The sequence below is a fragment of the Oncorhynchus nerka genome, unplaced genomic scaffold, assembly GCF_034236695.1.
Source record: "Oncorhynchus nerka isolate Pitt River unplaced genomic scaffold, Oner_Uvic_2.0 unplaced_scaffold_21___fragment_6___debris, whole genome shotgun sequence".
Classification (NCBI taxonomy): Eukaryota; Metazoa; Chordata; class Actinopteri; order Salmoniformes; family Salmonidae; genus Oncorhynchus; species Oncorhynchus nerka.
In genome coordinates this window covers 244,001-250,000 of record NW_027040335.1, presented here as the reverse complement: position 1 = coordinate 250,000, position 6,000 = coordinate 244,001, and positions in this window count along the sequence as shown.

Here is a 6,000-nt window from a genome sequence, read left to right as displayed (position 1 = left end):
TACAAATGTTGCTAGTACACATGTGCTGTAAATTGTTCTTTGGTGTAGTAAAAATCATCATGGTTTAGTCGTTTTTAAAAATCATTTTCACCGAAGGTTCTAGTGTCTTATTTTAGTTAGCCTTCTGCTCCACCGCATTTTAAGAACCGGCTTAATATTTTTCTAAGAGAAAATGCATGCGTTTGTTGGAGAACTTTGGGTTTAGTGTTGCACAAGGACAGGCGTTGTCTCTGGATACATCCCAACGGCACCCTATTCCCTATATAGTGCACTACTTTTGATCAGGGCACATAGGACTCTGGTCAAAAGTAGTGCACTATATAGGGAGTAGGGTGCCATTTGGGACATAGCCTCTGTCTTTCAGTTTCCATGCCTAAGTGAAAAACTTTTAGGGGTGAAGGAGTGTACTTAGGTCTTGTACATGAGATTATGTAAATTGAAGAAATTAAAAGGATGATTACTTTTGATCTGTTAAAGCTTGTGTTGACAAAAATACTGTACATGAATTATTGAAAAGATATTAAAAAAATACAATTCAATTGTTTAGTCCGGTGCAGTGTCTATTAGTAAATAGAACAAATCATTGTCCTATTAAAATACTTATATAAGACTGGTTGTCTTCTTTTGACATCAACATTTAGATGTTTTCAAAGTCAATGTACGGTCTGCTTTGCTGCACCAATATAATCTACCGTATTTCTACTTATACGCTATTTGTATACCCACATATTTCAGTGTAACTTCTGCACCAAAAAACTGCTGTTGATACAAAATGTACAGTGCCTTCAGAAAGTATTCACACCCCTTGACTTTTTCCACATTTTGTTGTGTTACAGGCTGAATTTAAAATGGATAAGTTGTCGGAGAGGACAAAAAACGCTCAGGGATTTCACCATGAGGCCAATCAATGGTGACTTTAAAACAGTTACGGAGTTTAATGGCTGCAGGAGAAAACTGAAGATGGATCAACAACATTGTAGTTACTCCACAATACTAACCTAATTGACAGAGTGAAAAGAAGGAAGCCTGTACAGAATAATTGTTTTTCCAAAACATGCATCCAATTTGCAACAAGGCACTAAAGTAATCCTGCAAAAACTGTGACAAAGTAATTCACTTTTTGTCCTGAATACAAAGTGTTTTGTTTGGGGCTAATCCAATACAACACTTAACAGAATTGTATAATTGCCAAGCATTGTGGTCGCTGCATCATGTTATGGGTATGCTTGTAATTGTTAAAGGACTCAGGATTACTTTTTAGGATAAAAAAGAAACGGAATGGAGCTAAGCACAGGCAAAATCCTCGAGGAAAACCTGGTTCAGTCTGCTTTCCAACAGACACTGGGAGATTAATTCACCTTTCAGCAGGACAATAACCTAAAACACAAGGCTAAATCTACACTAGAGTTGCTTACTAAGAAGACAGTGAATGTTCCTGAGTGGCCGAGTTACAGTTTTGACTTAAATCTGTTAAAAAAATATGGCATGACCTGAAAATGGTTGTCTAGTAATGATCAACAACCAATTTGCCAGAGCTTGAAGAATTTTGAAAAGAATAATGGCACATGCTGCACAATCAAATGTTGCACAATTGACATTGTGTAGATCGTTGACCAAATATGACAATTAAATCAATTTTAATCACACTTTGTAACACGACAAAATGTGGAAAAAGTCAAGGGGTTTTATACTTTCTGAAGACACTATATAATGATAGTCCTATAGCTGTGAGCGGGGACATGATGGGGTGAGGGGGTGCAGTCTTGTCCAATCTCAGCCATACAATATGGAGCAAGAGAGTCTATCTCCCAGGGTAATTTCTCTCTGCATTGTGAATGTATTAGCATATTTCTCATAAGGGAGTTGGCCTGTGTGTGTGTGTGTGTGTGTGTGTGTGTGTCTTTGCCTGTGTGTGTGTGTCTTTGCCTGTGTGTGTGTGTGTGTGTATGTGCACATCTGTGTGTGTGTGTGTGTGTGCACGTGAGCGTGTGTGTGTGTGTGTGTCTTTGCCTGTGTGTGTGTGTGTGTGTGTGTGTGTGTGTGTGTGTGTGTGTGTGTGCGCGCGCACATTTGTCTATCTGTATTAGCATATTTCTCATCAGGGAGTTAGTAATTGAGATGTTTTGGGAGGATGTGTAGTCCCTCAGCTTCCCAGGGTGCATTGCAGATGACATGCATCAGGGGGGAAACTGAAGCGGGACTTACCCAAGCAGCATGCCAGCACATAGACTATTTCTGCCCCAGCTATTTTTACACAGGGGTCAGAGGGTAATGGTTTTATTTCTGCCGCTGGCTCCTTTTACTGTACACCGAGAGAGAAAGGGAGGGGAGAGAGAGTATGTGTTTGTATCCCTCTGTCCCCATGTCTACTGTGAATTTGTCCTAAAGCAGTGACCCGCTTGTCTCCAAAGAGACTTGTGGGATTAAGACAGTCCTTTCTCCATGACTTCTCTACTGTTATTCAAAACTAAATTCAGAGAGCAAAATATCATAGATCTGTATCAATTAGACAGAGACTAAGAACAGAGGGAAAGGGATCTAGGCCTATATATATCTGCAGTGCCAGTCAAAAGTTTGGACAAACCTACTAATTCCAGGGTTTTTCTTTATTTTTACTATTTTTACATTGTAGAATGATAGTGAAGACATCACAACTATGAACTGACACATATGGAATCATGTAAGCAAAAAAAGTTTTATTAAAAAATCTAAATATATTTTATATTTGAGATTCTTCAAAGCAGCCACCCTTTACCTTGATGACCGCTTTGCATATTCTTGGCATTCTCTCAACCAGCTTCATGAGGAAGTCACCTGGAATGCATTTCAATTAACAGGTGTGCCTCCTTAAAAGTTAATTTGTGGAATTTCTTTCCTTAATGCGTTTGAGCCAATCAGTTGTGTGGCAATGTAGGAGTGATGAACAGAAGGTAGCCTTATTTGGTAAAAGACCAAGTCCATATTATGACAAGAACAGCTCAAATAAAAAAAAGAGAACAACAGTCCATCATTACTTTACTTTAAGACATGAAGGTCAGTCAATGTGGAAAATGTCAAGTACTTTGAACGTTTCTACAAGTGCAGTTGCAAAAACCATCAAGCGCTGTGATGAAACTGGTTCTCATGAGGACCACCACATAAAAGGAGGACCTAGAGTTACCTCTGCTGCAGAGGATAAGTTCATTTGAGTTACCAGCCTCAGAAATTGCAGCCCAAAAAAATGCTTCACAGAGTTCAAGTAACAGACACATCTCAATATCAACTGTTCAGAGGAGACTGTGTGAATCAGGCCTTTATGGTCATATTGCTGCAAAGAAACCACTACTAAAGGACACAAATAATAAGAAGAGACTTGCTTGGGCCAAGAAACTCGAGCAATGGACATTAGACCGGTGGAATTTTTGGATTCAACCACCGTGTCTATCCTTTCATAGTAGGTGAAAGGATATCTCTGCATGTGTAGTTCCCACCGCAAAGCATGGAGGAGGAGATGTGATGGTGTGGGAGTGCTGGAGACACTGTCTGTGATTTATTTAGAATTCAAGGCACACTTAACCAGCATGGTTACCACAGCATTCTGCAGCGATACACCATCCCATCTGGTTTGTGCTTAGTAGGACTATCATTTGTTATTCAACAGGACAATGACCCAACACACATCCAGGCTGTGTTAGGGCTATTTGACCAAGAAGGAGAGTGATGGAGTGCTGCATCAGATGACCTGACCTCAACTCAATTGAGATGGTTTGTGATGAGTTGGACCGCAGAGTAAAGGAAAAGCAGCCAACAAGTGCTCAGCATATGTGGGAACTCCTTCAAGACAGTTGGAAAATAATTCCAGATGAAGCTGGTTGAGAGAATGCCAAGAGTATGCAAAGCTGTTATCAAGGCAAAAGGTGGCTACTTTGAAGAATCTAAAATCTATTTTGATTTGTTTAACACTTTTTTGGTTACTACATGATATGTGTTATTTCATAGTTTTGATGTCTTCCCTATTATTCTGCAATGTAGAAAATAATAAAAATACAGAAAAACCTTTGAATGAGTAGGTGTGTCCAAACTTTCGACTGGTACTGTATGTGAGGAAAGAGGAATGAAGAGGCTTACTGTCTGTACACCACACTGTTTCTCTCTTTCTCTCACACACACACACACACACACACACACACACACACACACACGCACACGCACACGCACACACACACACACATATCCCACTAGGATGAATAAGTGAATAGACGTAGGAGGTAGAGAGGAGGGGAGAGACAGCGGCAGCAAGAGAACAATATGTCTTTTGTAACCCACTGTGACAGGGGCGCTACACGCCTTTCCCTCTTCCATAAATCATATCCTTCACATTGTCAAGCAGTGAACAGAGCGAGGGAAGGAGTTAGGAGAAGGAGGGAGGGAGAGAGAGAGAGACAGCAGGATTTTAACTGTAGGCTCATCCATCCATTCTACTCTTCTTCTAAACAGGAACTTTTTTCCCCTCCATCAAAAATGTCTAAGTTAAAGTTGCTACTCAATATACACTGGCCCAATCGCATGTCTCTCTGTGATCTTGAACCAACCCATAACCACTTACATTACACACTTTCTGGTTTGTCGTTGCTGATCTGAAATGAGTGAAACTGTCAGAAAGCTGCCAACCTGGAGGCCTAGGTGGAGCTGTGACTATATTGCTGATGCCTTTCTACTCCCAGCTACTACTTTTAGTGCATCAAGTAGGAATCAATGAGGGCCTAAAGTTAGGGGCATAGGGGTTAGTTTGGGTTCAAGCCTGTGCTTCTCCGATTAAGGGTGTACTTTGAAAGGGGACTCTGCCACCTTCATTCACCCTGCCCATACAGTACATCACTGTCCCCCAGGAACCCTTAGGTTGGTACCAAAGTTCTCTCCATTCATGTGTCCGTCCAGCAGTATTTAAGAGTGACACCTCTGGAGTATCCTTGCCGAAAGCCAACGATGACCAGAGTCCTTTGATGAGGGACAGCAAGGGGGCACACAGCAAGGGGACACACAGCAAGGGGACACGCAGCAAGGGGGCACACAGCTAGAGGGCACACAGCAAGGGAACACACAGCAAGGGGACACACAACAAGGGGACACACAGCAAGGGGACACACAGCAAGGGGACACACAGCAAGGGGGCACACAGCAAGGGGGCACACAACAAGGGGACACACAGCAAGGGGACACGCAGCAAGGGGACACACAGCAAGGGGGCAAACAGCTAGAGGGCACACAGCAAGGGAACACACAGCAAGGGGACACACAACAAGGGGACACACAGCAAGGGGACACACAGCAAGGGGACACACAGCAAGGGGACACACAGCAAGGGGACACACAGCAAGGGGGCACACAGCTAGAGGGCACACAGCAAGGGAACACACAGCAAGGGGACACACAACAAGGGGACACACAGCAAGGGGACAGACAGCAAGGGGACACACAACAAGGGGACAGACAGCAAGGGGACAGACAGCAAGGGGACACACAACAAGGGGACACACAGCAAGGGGACAGACAGCAAGGGGACACACAGCAAGGGGACACACAGCAAGGGGACACACATCAAGGGGACACACAGCAAGGGGACACACATCAAGGGGACACACAGCAAGGGGGCACACAGCAAGGGGACACACAGCAAGGGGACACACAGCAAGGGGACACACAGCAAGGGGGCACACAGCAAGGGGGCACACAGCAAGGGGACACACATCAAGGGGACACACAGCAAGGGGACACACATCAAGGGGACACACAGCAAGGGGGCACACAGCTAGAGGGCACACAGCAAGGGGACACACAGCAAGGGGACAGACAGCAAGGGAACACACAGCAAGGGGACACAGCGAGGGGACACACAGCAAGGGGAGGACACACAGCAAGGGGACACACAGCAAGGGGGCACACAGCTAGAGGGCAAACATTAAATATAATCACCAATTGGCCTTAAAGGATCTTATGGGTAGTTTCTGACATTCAGTGGGT